This window comes from Lissotriton vulgaris, chromosome 4_1 (genome assembly GCF_964263255.1).
Source record: "Lissotriton vulgaris chromosome 4_1, aLisVul1.2, whole genome shotgun sequence".
In the NCBI taxonomy this organism is placed as follows: domain Eukaryota; kingdom Metazoa; phylum Chordata; class Amphibia; order Caudata; family Salamandridae; genus Lissotriton; species Lissotriton vulgaris.
The window spans coordinates 725,719,148-725,733,067 of NC_141691.1; the positions used below are offsets into that span (position 1 = coordinate 725,719,148).

At 42.2% G+C, this 13,920-nt stretch overlaps 1 protein-coding gene across 2 annotated transcripts in view; it reads left to right on the forward strand.

The window, feature by feature from the left end:
- Positions 1-13,920, forward strand: part of CAGE1 (cancer antigen 1) — a 1,013,025-nt gene that overhangs the window by 851,944 nt on the left and 147,161 nt on the right. Inside the window, exon 2 of one of the 2 annotated variants that reach the window (XR_015310030.1) lies at positions 11,207-11,477. The exons of the other annotated variant lie outside the window; for it this stretch is intronic. The gene's annotated coding sequence lies outside the window, so the exon portion shown is untranslated. The remainder of the gene's footprint in view (positions 1-11,206; positions 11,478-13,920) is intronic. 2 annotated transcript variants of the gene reach the window in all.

Consider the following 13,920-nt stretch of genomic DNA (forward strand, 5'->3'; position numbering starts at 1 on the left):
TGGCCGACTCCCTCCCTATCAGAATTACAAGGGAGCTCTGCCCCTCTTTCCTTATCCGTTTACACATAATGGTTCCTGTGGTGCTTGGTTTAGTTTAATATCCTCTTTAGACACTGAATCCAGAGTTTCCCAAGGAATTGGATATGGGGAAATCTGAACACAGTCATGAACAAAGCATGTTTTCCAGACAAAGAAGGTCTTCCACAAATGACAGGACCGATCTAGAAAATGAAGTGTATGGATTAGGTAATTTTACACTTAACCTCATGATTCTAAATGTTCAGTCAGAAACTAGTCCAGACTTGCCATCTATATCAGTTTTACCAGCTAAAGGTGTATTATGCGTCAGAAAGAATGGTTCAGTACATCTAGGCCATAGTGACTGTACTACTGTGGTCGAATTCAGTGATGAAGGCAAGTCTACATTCAAAGCTTCCCGACATTCCTATTTCATTTGTGGTCATACAGCTTATGTACGTTTACCACTAGATTGGGATGGTACTTGTTTCATTGCATTCCTATTGCCACCAGTTTTCCTAGCCCCATCTGATTATCACAGGAATTCCCGCCTTAATCTCGTTAGACACAAGAGAGATCTCCCAATCGTTGATCAGACTGAAACTGCATGGGAACAATATACAGATTTCAATAAAGGATTCTTTCCTTATTTAGGCACTGTCTCAAATAGTAAACTGATACGCAAATTAACCAGAATTCTCGAAGCAGTAGTGAATGAGACTACTTCCGCTTTGGGCAACTTAACAGAGGAGCAGTCCGCTATGAGACTTGTTGTTCTTCAGAACCGCCTTGTCCTTGACGTCATCCTGGCCGATAGGGGCGGAGCTTGTAGAGTCATCGGATCCAGTTGTTGCGTGTTTATTCCTAATAACGCGCCATCAGTCTATAAGGCCATCACCAGACTTCACGAAATTGCCCATCAGATACATCAGAACACAGGCTCCTGGACTTGGTCCGGTTGGCTCTGGAGTGTAATAACAGCCTGGGGATGGAAGCTACTGTCATTCCTAGGGATTATATTGGCCATAGTATTCAGTTGTTGTTTATGTCTTCAATGTGGGCCAGCGATTTGCGGCTTGTGCGCCACAGCTTGTGTTCCCCGCTCAAGTTCACGTTCCCATTCCAGACTAAAGAAAGAAGAACAGATGATGTTATATGAACAGATAGATGGTCTCATGAATATAGATATATCCTGATGGGTCCGTAGGGGACAAGGAGAGAATGAGGTAATTGAAAATTTTATGGTCAGGTATGTCCCCTAACGTGTACCCCAACGTCTCCATGTACGAGTTTAAAGTGCATGTAACTTCCCTCCACAACCGAATCCAAAGACGCAAATACATTTGCGTCCAACGTTAACATGTCCTCTATCAGATCCACCATGAATGGATTGATAATTCAGTTCCTAACCATGCCTTGCCAACGTCTTTACATGGTGCACTTTCACGTTTTTCCTGGCTCTGCAGAGCTAGGCCCTGATTTCTGCCCTCGAACCACTTCTGTCTCTGTCTCTGAAAGCTGCAGCATGGAGATGCATCCCTGACCTCTGCCTTACTTCCTGCCAAGCGAAGCGGTGCCTAACTCGGCCTGGCCTGCCTGCCAAAACAGTATTTTTGCCTTCAAGTTATCAGCGTAGCCAGTTCAGCCTCCTCGAAAACACATTCCAGTCTAGTGAAATAGGTAAACATATCCCCGGCTGCAGAGCAAAGGGCCAAGCCTTCCCGTCTCCTTCATGTAATTCATTGCTCCCGTTACCATGGTAGGCCCATGGCCCCGCGCATTGCACTTAGACACATATGCATTTAGTATAGAATAGCCTCTGCCCGAGAGACCTTTTACTTCAGATTAAACATTCCCCCAAACACAACATATCGGACATGTTACAGGAACAGGTCGATTTGACATGCCAGACTTTTGTCTCCCCTACTAATGCTAAAAGTCAAGCCTCAGTTTTCCCAAGATACACGTCAATCACACGTCATACCAGCTGCGTTTGCACCCAGGTCATAGGTTTCAGCTGACTCTGCAGAATCTTCTATGCATCCACCCACTTATGACACGTTTTTGTGACGTTTTCAGCACACACCTCCGTGCACGCCTTTGTACACGCCTTTTTGCTACGCACATGTGTTCTTATCATATTCTTTTCACTTGTCACGCCTACTGTATTCATTACTATTGCACAAATTTACTATATATGTCATGTACTGTTAATAAATCGTTGACATCTTTTTGCCATCATTGCATATACCCCGAACCCTTGTATTGATGGAATTGATTTCCATGGCTCGAGCCATCCCGATTAAAGCCCGTATGACTCAGACACCACGGACTCTGACTCTCATTGATTGAGCTATTCTTTTACCTGTCTGTAATTATATGGAAAAAAGTATACAGTAAATTATATTTACCACAATACCCAGGTTTCCAAAAGTGCAGGCAGTGAACACAAAGTTAAGGAATACAAAATAAACAAAGTCACAGAAAGTACTCAAATGAGGGGAGATCGCTTACCGGACCATACTCCCCTGGACTCAGCCGGCACACGGACCTTTCCTTGTCCTGCAATCCAGCCCCACTGGGCTCGAAAAGAATAATAGGTTGACCTTGCTGCAGCCGCAAGTGAGGAGAAGGTAAGGGGCTCTGCTCAGCCGAGCAGGGAGAAGACCGGAACACACAAGGGGAAACGAGTCAGGCTGACTCTATGCGTGTCCACTTCCTGCCGTAGCCGCAAACAGGAAAAAACGAGAAAATACCAAGCACTCCTGTTCAGCCGAACAGGAATCCAGAGGAAGCCAAAAGCCACAGGCTTCAAGGAAGAAGGAAGGTTCCGCTTTCCGCCGCAGCCGCTAACGGAAACACGGACCATCCGTTGCTGCTCAGCCAAACAGCGAACGAGAACCCGAATCCTCGGGCTCTGAATAGCTTAAAGGCGACGGTTCCCAGCCGGGAACCTGCACATTAACACGAAGGAAGGGACAGACGCGGAACCAAGCGTCTCAGTCCCCAAACCAAGCATGGATACAAGAATCACGTACAACGCTCTTCCGTGTCACGTGACATAAGTAGGCTGAGCAGCCCTAGGACTTCTGGGGCTTGTAGTGTGCAGATCTTCGTAGGCGCCCGATCAGTTCCTGACAATTTTACTTTTCTTTCTCAAATCATTGGTATGTGTTGTAAGAAAGCAGTTGCTACTTGCGTACTCTAAACAATTGAAAACACCCCGACAGAACCAATTGTTCTTTTAGAAAGTTGGCATTTTCTTCTCTTAACTTTTTGGTGCCTGCAGCCTGTTTCTTGTGTCACATGACTAGGTGTAGTTGGCTGCTGGCCTTTTTGTATTCCTCCCAGACAGCCACATAATAGAGGGACTGAGGATGGGGGGTTGGAGTTGTGCACTGCAAAGACACTGCCTCAGCTCACACACAGAGAACTTCACACTAGCCTATTGTACCTGCAGACAGACTGTAACTAAGTAAGGAAGGTAGGAAATTACAGACACATTTCTACAGGGAAAACTTCAGACACGTCTTCCACTTCAAGGTGGGCAGCAGGTATAAAAACAGGGCTCTCAGACCCACTCTTCAGTTAATTTCCGGACCTGCAGAAGGACTTTCAGAGGACTGCCCTGCTACCTGTGGCCTGCTGTGTACTTCAGAGGACTACCCTGCTGCCTGAAGCCTGTCATGTGCCCTCAGAGGACTGCCCTGCTGCTTGAGACCTGCGTACTCCTTGAACCCAAGACTTCCAGAGTGACTCTAAGGGCTAGTTTGCTGTCCTCCTGATCAGAGCCTCAGGGACAGAAAAAACTTCCACCTGCACCTGGACCCAGTCTGAGTGAGTCTTGACCCTCCAAGTGGTGCCTCTCCAGTCATGGATCCTTGGAAGTGGTGCTAAAGGTCCCCAGATAGCCCAAATCCAAAACTTGCAATGCTGAAATTTTCTGCAAAAAGTGCTCAAAAAACTGAGAGGAGACCGAGACCTAACTGCTCACCAAAGATCGACCTGACTTTGCTGCAACTTCCGCTACATTCTTCTGCGCAGCAGCAAATCCGGTTCAACAGCTCCTGGTAGAAGGGGTATCAATCCTTGTGGAGCCCTCATTGGCTACATACTGGAGCAATCATCTGAGTTGCAAATTATCGACTTCCATAAAAGATACTAAGGGCCTGATTTAGATTTTGGTGGGGCTACTGTCATCAATCTGCTGCAGAGTTTCCCAGTACTCCGTCAAGCTGACCGAATCCAGCCTGCCCTATTTAGATGTATGCAGGCTGAATCTCGGTTTGCATCACAAAGTGTTTACCGTCACGCATAATGCTCACCACTGCCAACATGGCAGACTCCTCTGCTGTAGAATAGTATTCAATCGTCGTCAGTGCGGTGGGGTTGCACCGAACATATTCAGATTTCACAATTGTGCTGGTGGTTTGCCTTCGGTGGAGTCTCGATGGAGGGATTCCATCACGGGATGCGGTCAACAGTGTATTATTACTGTGACCACTGGATGGATATTAGCATTACACACCTGATGTATTTTGCCTAATTGTTTACACCTGCATATCAACCTATAAAACACACTCCATTTCAGACCATGATCCCTTGCCATTCCAGCATAGCACAACATTTTCTTGGAGAAGAAGTTTTGTCTGAGTATTCTGGGTATTTTGTTTTTGCTCCCTCTGTTACTTGCTCATTTTACATTTTATTTTCTTTGACTTGTGGGCTTATAAATTCATTTAATTACATTATAATGGCAGGGAGAATAAATCCCCATTTTACAGAGGGAGAATTGTCAGTCTTGGTGGATGAAATTATTAGAGTAGAGCCACAAGTACAAAATACAACGGTATCAGAGTTTAGGCTGTAGCAAGCAACCTGTGCACACTGAAGGAAATTAGAAAGAGGTGGAACAATTTATGAGGGAGAGTGCATTCACCAAGCATCACCTGGAGGGCCAGAGGATTGGCGGTGGTTCTCCCAGCCCCCCTTACAGTTTCTTTTCCCTGGGAGGGGAAGGTCTTGCAGATCCTATACACTAAAACATTGATAGGAATCACTGGAGGAGTAGAGACTGGTAGGTTATACTTTGGAATGTGTCACTAAGCCTAAATGTCATTTTCCATTTTAATTTAGCTGTTGCTAATGTGTTTTGCACCTAGATAGATCGATCAGTATAATTTCTCTTGTTTTGTTTGTTTGAATGTATTTTGTTGTAATTAAGATTACAGGTTTCAATCCTCAGTACAGTTAAAATGATGTCACTCACTGGAGCTGTCTGCCCAGGCAGACCTGATGAACCAGCCAGCTCCTCGTTATCCGACTTTCAAGAGCGGAGTTCTCCTTGACGCTTGTTCCTGGTCTGGTGTGGTCTCAGTAAAAGATTTTTGTCTATGTACTCTGGGTGTTGGACCTATAATGTATAAAAGAAACCCAAAAGTTGTAAAAGTCTGGATTATATGTAAATTGAGTTTGAAGATCAAATGAATAAAAGGAAAAATTTACTATCATGAATGTGCCTTTCAGTGGTATTATAATACATTACACAAACAGTTTAAATTACACACTAAACATCTTAAAAAAAAACAGGTAAAAAGATGTCCTGAAAGATTAATCAAAATACAGTAGAGATGAGAAATGTGACAGAAACCATTTCAAGGCATACCAAGCAAAAACTCCGACAATTACACAACTTAGAAGGATATTTAACATTACTCATCATATAAATATTGTAGTGTAAATGTGTTTAAAAATAAGATAACATATTCAGCATACAAAAAGTACATACCTTCACATTTCCAATTCAGAAAACTTTGATTTGTAAAACAAATATCATTGATTCAATGAGATACCCAGGATAGGATAACATGCAACATTACAACACGTTTAAAAACATATTATGACACAGTGATTGATAAACTACATAACACTTCAAAATATGTGAACATTTGACAGGAAAGAGATAACATTACAAAAACAAGACTTCATGTTAGTTGTAGTCACTTCAATTAAACATGCAAAACACTTGCAAAATTGTACATTAAACATACCTAGTGAAGATATGCAGTAAGAACAAAAAACTGACTTTTAGATTTAAAACACATGTATGAGATATGTTACTTGGTGTAAAAGCACCATTATGTAAATGTAAATGTACAGGAATTTATATAGCGCAAATCACCAAGCGGTTTCTAAGCGCTTGCTTTGGGAACCCGTCCTGGTATTCCCCTGTGAGATAACCCCGGCAGGGTATCCGCAAGGTGAAAGCCAGGCATCCCACCGCGAGGGGCCGTTGTGGAGATTAAGCAAGCTATTGCCCAGAGTCGCAGAGTGTGAACCCGTGAATCGAGTAGGCACCGGAGTGAGAATTGTCGAGTCCACGGACATTTTAGGACTCAAGACCCCGCCGAGCCGGGAATTGAACCCTGGTCCCGGGCTAACCTCTGCTTCCAGGTCTGCCTTCTCTAAACTACACTTCTCCACACCTTACACACTTACACACCTATACCTCCCACCCCCACCCCAGCTTTTGCCAACCCACAGCCTATGGATACCTCCACTTCCTGTGTCCAAACCAACAACAGAACTAATGGAATGAGGCACACTGGGTCAAGGGCGCAGGGTAGTGTTGGGGTTGGGGTTATGGGAAGGAATCTGTGGGCCAGCAAAGTGAGACTACTGAGTTCACTGTCACCCAGGCCACCATCGACCATGTCTTGGGATTCCTCCATCAGTCCCAAGACATGATAGGTCAGGTCCTTACAAAGCTCCAGGAGGTGAAGCAGGTGCAGAGGGATCTCAATGCACAGATGGATAATCTGAACTCCAATCTGGGCTCCCTGACTGAGGTGCTGCATGATGTGCTGGGCTTTTTCCTGCACCATCTTCCCCCTTTTATAGTTTAACAAAATCTGGGTCACCTACATCTGCCACAGCCACAGAAGGGGAGGCACCCACCTCAGTCCCTGCAACTGTGGAGCTACCAGCACCCGCAGGAGCACACGTTCATTGGGACCACCGGTAGAGGATGGCAAGACCACCACCATGAAAAGACGTAGAACCTAATTTTCTTGGATGTGTGACTACAATTCATTCTGTTGACTATTTTCTAAGCCTGGGCATAGTTCGCAAATTCTGTTGTGCTACTCAGAGCTCTTCAAGCGGCAGAGTGTGTTTCAAAAATGCTGTTCACTGTAACTTTTAGCGCAAGGTGTTTGTCCGTGCTGTGAAATTATCACTAATGGCACCATGCACAGCGCAAGCAGGCGCAAGCAGACGCTGCTTCCTTTCTGCCGTTCGAGTAGATTTTCTACTTGAGCGGAAGGTTTCTCATTGTGAACGGATGGTTTCTCAACGCGAGGGGTCGTGAGCATATGCGGCCACTCGCACTGAGAAGTCTGCCCACTACGTTAAGAAATCTCACCAGGAGGTTGAATTCCTTCACTGGCCAACTTGACGTTGACAAGCGCGAGCAAGGAAAAAACTCCGCTCCGCACAAAACTAACAAAGTCAAACACTGCTGTTGTATTCCATTTTTAAAATTCTTTATAATTGTTTACTTCCATCACACATATTAAAATGTAAAAAATAACTAGATTTTTTATTGATAAACAAATGCCCTGTAGTTATTGTTTCTCACATTCCCCTAAATGAAAAAAAGAACAAATAGACCAAGCTCAACTGATTTAGGTTATTAAATCATAAGAAATAAATGCATAATCCAAATCATCAGTACCATTTTAACTTTTACAGTTCCAGCCATTGCCACCATGGTAGAACGTGATATAATCCAAAAAATCAGATTAAACTGGCAAACTATCATTGATTTTTGTCATGAGCTAGAGCCTGATCTTCTGGCTCAGAATAGTAATCCCACATCAATAACACCAATAGTAAAAATACTGGAATTACTCCATTTTGTGGCCACATGATCATTCCAAGACATGGGTGCAGTATCTGGTACAATGTCGCAAACAACTTTAAGTGGTGTGATCAAGACGTTCTTTCTACAGTGATGAGACACATAAACAGCTTCATACACTTAACACAAAATGAGGATTTAGCCAATGTGAAGGGAGATTAGTATGCTTTGGGTCGAATACCACATGTGGGTAGAGCAATTTAAGCAGCACATATTGGCTTGGTGGCACCATTCCACAGAAAACAAGTCAATCAAACCGGGCTTGTAAAATGTTAATTACCACCTGTGAGGCATTGGTCGAAAAGCCAGGTTTTCATGCCTTTTCTGAATTCTTGTATGGTGGAGGCTGTTCAGAGGTGGATGGGAAAGCCAATCTAGGACTTGGCGGCCAGTTGCGAGAAGGCATGGCTGCTGCTCCTGCTCCTGTGAATGCAGGGCATGTGGGACAAGGAGAGAATGCAGAGCGTAGTAGTTGGTGGGTTGGTTGAAGTTCACCCTGTGGTTGAGGTATGCTATCCCAATGTCATGTAGGGCTTTGTAGGCGTGAGCAGTTTGCACTGGTACCATTTGCTAAGGGGAAGCCAGTGTAGAGCTGAAGGGTGATGTATGTCCGTCTCAGGAGGTCGAGGACAAGCCTTGCTACAGCATTCTGGATGGTTTGGAGTCTTTTTAGTAGTTGTGAGGTGAATCCCACATAAAGGGCAGTTCCATAGTCCAGTTGGCTTGTGTAGAGGGCCTGTGTGACAGTGCATCTAGTGCTGATGGGAAGCCACTTGAAGACTTTCCTGACCATGAACAGGATGAGGAAGCAGGAGGATGAAATAGCATTCACCTGCTTCCTCATCATGAGCCTGCTGTAAAGTATGATGCTGAGGTTTCTTGGGTGATCTGTGGGTGCGGGGCGAGTTCCGTTGGCCACCAGGAATTGTCGCATGGGGAGATGTTGCCCCTGAATATGAGTACCTCTTTTTTGTTGATGTTTAGTTTTAGCCATCTGTTCTGCATTCAGCTTGCAACGTTGGTTATGCCCCTGTGGAAGTACTCCTTGGTACCTTCATTTTGTTTGCAGTATCTAGACTGTCACGTAACGGGACTATCATTGCATTATTTGCCTCATAATTTAGTGTTCTGCTCTTCGCCAAAAAAGAAATTGGACATTACAGCCTGTGTTGTTTCGTATATATCGTTCTAGTGTCATCACACCGATCCTGAGGATTCTAGGAAGATTACACCTACGCTATCCAACGCTTTCTTTACTGTTGCACTCACTGGAGTGGGAATAGTAATTTACACCCCTACGCTATCCAACACTTTCCCTACTATTACACTCACTAGAGTGGAAATGGTCATTTTTACCCCTACGCTATCCGGCACTTTCCCTACTGTTGCACTCTCTTTAGTGGGAATAGTAATTTCTACCCTCCCGCTATCCAAAACTTTCCCTACTGTTGCACTCGCTGGAGTGGGAATAGTAATTTTTACCCCTACGCTATCCAGCGCTTTCCCTACTGTTGCACTCTCTGGAGTGGGAATAGTAATTTTTACCCCTACGCTATCCAATTCTTTCCCTACTGTTGCACTAACTGGAGTGGGAATAGTAATTCTTACCCTCCCGCTATCCAATGTTTTACCTACTGTTGCACTCACTGGAGTGGCAATAGTAATGTTTACTGCTACGCTATCCAATGTTTTTTCCACTGTTGCACTCACTGGAGTGGTAATAGTAAATTTAACTCTCTCGCTATCCTATGGTAAATATATTGTATTTTTTTAAATTAATACTATGTTTATATATATATATATATATATATATATATATATATATATATATATATATATATATATATATATATATATATATATATATATATATATATATATATATATATATAAATCCTGTGAACAAGCTCTCTCGTAGAGTGAAATGCGTCATCCCTTCATTAAACGTCTTCCCTCTTTTCCATTGTTGGATTTGTCATTTTTTGAGGCTACGTTGGATTGCTGGGCGCGAGGCTTCTGAGGTCCCGACCTCTGGCTCCGTTCTACCTTCACGGAACCTGGACTGTTTTTTTCATATATATATATATATATATTTTTTTTTTTTTAAAACATTCTTTGATTATATTAATTATCTATTAGTTTTGATGTTATTTAAGTATTTTAAGTATTTTTAAGTTAGTTATATTTATTATTTTATTAATTTTGAATTACTTTTAACTATTTGAAAAAGTCGATATTTTGACTGTCTATATTTTTAACATCGATATTTTTGATTTGATATTTTTGTACTTGCGTGTTTGGAGATAGGAAGTCGATATTTTGGCATTCTATATTTTTTACTCGATATTTTGGCATCTTGATATTTTTGACATCGATATTGTTTCAGTGATCCGCTTTTAAATGGACGAAAAATAAAATAGATTGTTACCTTAATTATTGAGTCAACACTTCATTTCAGTTTTCTCCCAATTCAAAGTGTTGCATTTACAAACAGCAAGCCGCTTACTTCCAGTGGGCGGTATACACTGTGCCATAAGTATTTAGGAATAATACAGACCTTTCTGTTTTTTACATGCGCGAAATTCAAAGTGCAGACATTTTTTCTATGACATGAAGTGTTTCGTAGAATATTCATCTGCACTTTTCATTTCTCCAACTTGAAAAGAACATGCAATTGTATGTTTGTGTCCTTCATGTAACGGTGCCACTTATGGTGAAAGGTATGTCCTGTGCTGCAAGTATGTCTGACACAGGCTCTCAGTCCCAGGTCCAAAAATATCCCCTTCATACCCACACATGTTCATACATCCCCAAAGACCATGCTCTCACTGACACACATTGCAGTCCTTTCATAGTGCTCTTAGTCATAGAATTTTAGTTCAAACCATAGTATCTGGGTCTATAAACATTAGGATTCAAATCAGTATAACTGGGCGTGGGGGTGTCTGGTTATAATGCACAAGTTGTTTAGCCTTCAGTATTTCACAATCGTTTTAATTGATCATAAACCGCTCTCATTACAAAAAATGTTGAGCCCCCCTCGCCTAGATGATGTCACTGGCCTGGATTAGTGCATGTAAAGGTAGTCAACAGGTTACAACAAAAGTATTGTTGTTTTATTTTGGCAGAATGAAAAAATATATATATAGTGTAATAACTTTTGACTAACGCTTGTGATTGACATTGTAAAATTGTGTGACAGCAATATAGACAAACAAAAAGTCACAAAATAATTCTTCTTTTCTTTCATTTCTTGTATCCATACAGGTCAACACCCATCAGAAAAGACTATTTGAAAGGGCATTGCCAAGAAGATGTGGATCCTGGAGGTCTAGAAGCGGAGCAGCATTCTTGGTCGAAAAAGGTAGCAGGACCTACAACGCTGGACCATGAATTCATTGTAAGTCCAGCTTGGCCAGTCCTCCCAACGTTGGAAGCATGTGCACCGCACCATGACCCCCCTAATGGACCTGCATACTTGCAACGGCCTATCCGAAGCTTGCTGGGCAGTTGCGAGCCCAACAATACCATCAAGGCGGTAAGTTCTACTTTGAGTTTAACATATTACATAACTAATTTTTGTTTCAGCAGCTAAATGTATTTATTTATTTGAAAAGTTTTATAAAGCGCGAACATGACCCGAATAGGTATCAGAGCGCTGTACCAAGGAGCGGAAATGGAATGAGGTAAAAGCATGAGTACAACATCATAGCGGAACATGTGAGGCACATGAAAAGCAACAAAGTCAGAGGGGAACACGATGAAAAACAAAATTACAATGTTGACCCAAGGTAATCAGCCCGTCTTGTGGGACATGTAAAGTTCCAGAAGAGCAATAAATCTAAAAGGTCATGCGAGGAGACAAACATAGCAATATGAACAAAAGTCTAAAAGAACGTCAAACAGGAGATGGAAGTAGGTTAAGGTGGCTCCAGTACTATTGCTGTAGATGGTCATTCAGGAGTAGCCATATGACATGTTTTTTGAATGAGGCAGTAGAGGGGTTTGATCTGATCTCAGGAGGAAGAGCGTTCAATATTCTTGGCTCAAGGCCAGAGAAAACACAATTGTATGTTCTTTTCTTATTGAATTTGGGAGGTTTCAATAGTAGGGTATTAGAGCTTCTTAGGTTCCGACTCGAACCCGATAGCTCAAGTTGTTTTGCCAGGTAAACAGGGGAATTATAATGAATAGCTTTGTGTGTCAGGCAAGCTACCTTGAAATTAATCCTTGCTTCGATGGACATCCAGTTTAGTTGAATTAGGTCTGGTATGATGTGGTCAGTTCAGAGTGGCTCTAAGAGGTGCTCATGTAGCTTTAGCTAATACAGCTAGGGTCACACATCCATATTCCAAGAATGAGATAACTAAAGATTGGACTGCAGACAGGATGTCCACAGAAGGCAAGAATGGCTTGATTTTTCTTAGAGTGTTGAGCTGATGATTGGATCCCCTAATAGTAGCACTAATGTGATCTTGCATATTTAAGGATTTGTCCAGAGTTATAACTAAAGATATCGCAGAGTCAACAACATGAGGGGTGCAGATGAGCACAGTAAGTTGTTTGAGCTAGTCTTGAGTGGGTGCAGAGTGATTGTGGGGGCAATCAGAAGGAATTCTGTTTTGAGGGTATTTAGCAAAAGATGATTATGAGTTAACCATTGTTGAGTTTTAGAAGCGCACAATTTAGAGTTTTGATATCACCTGGCAAAGAGATTTTCAAATACAATTGAGTGTCATTTGCATAATATGGCATTGAATGTTAGAGCAGTTCAGAATTTCAGAGAGTGGTTCCATGAAAAGGTTGAAAAGCGTGGGCGAGAGTGTGGAACCTTGATGCACTCCAATTGTGACCGAGGTACTGGTTGCAAGGAAGAGGTTAACTTTGATTCTTTACATTCGGTTACGTAGGAAAATGGCAAACCAAGTTACGACATGGCCCAATAGCCCCATCTCTTTTTTGAAGAAGAGCAATCAGGTTTTCATGTTTGGCGCTGTCAAATGCTGAGGACAAATCAAGAAAGATCAGTACACAAGTAACATTCTGGTCAAGAGATCTCAAGGTGTCATCAATTATGTGAGCTAGGGCTGTTTCAGTACTGTTAGAAACATGATATTGGTAATTGGACGGAAATTGTTAGGATTAGCTAAGTCAGCATAAGCCAGCATTAGGTTTTTTGGGATGGGAGTGACTTGCCCCATTTTGAGGCAATCAGGAATCCTACCATGCACGAGAGATTCATGAATAATTAGGGACTAAAGTGAAAGAATGGCTGATTTGAGTTATTTGAAAACCTTGGCAGGTAGAGGATCGTTGAAGTGAATTTTACCATCAACATTAAGGTTGGCACATGTCCAAAGCACAAGAACAGTTCTTAAAGGTGTACATTTTGCACAAGGTGTATGGTGATGGGTTTTGTATATGAATGTGTGGAAAAGGATACCATCTGATTTCGGTTAACTTCCAAAGGACTGGTTTGAGCAGACACATGCCCGACTAAACAACAAATAAACACCAGGTTCTTTGCTTTTATAAGGGACAGTTGTACCAAACAGGCCACTAGTCTTTATTGTGTCTGGTGTGATGCTCCTTCACTATTGTGAGTAATATACGGTTTGCCTTATTACAAGTGACCTAACACAAAATGCACTTATGATACAGTGGATGTTCCAAACGTCACATTCTTAAGTTGGTTTTATACACAAACAAGAGTGAGCATGTGAGCCAAAATGACTAGTAACATCAGAAGAACTGCCTATATTTTTTATTCAAAACATATCCAAAACATGTTTTGAATTTAAAAAAAATGTATCCGTGTTTACAGTGACAGGTTTGCAAGATGTCTTGCTCCTTCACAAATGTGCATTAAAGCCAGTCTGTTTTTTGGGGAAAAATTGTGATAGGCACATAAGTTTTGGAAAAGCACTGACAGGAATGTGTCACATTGGTGACAGAGTAACACATACCCAAAACCATTTTCT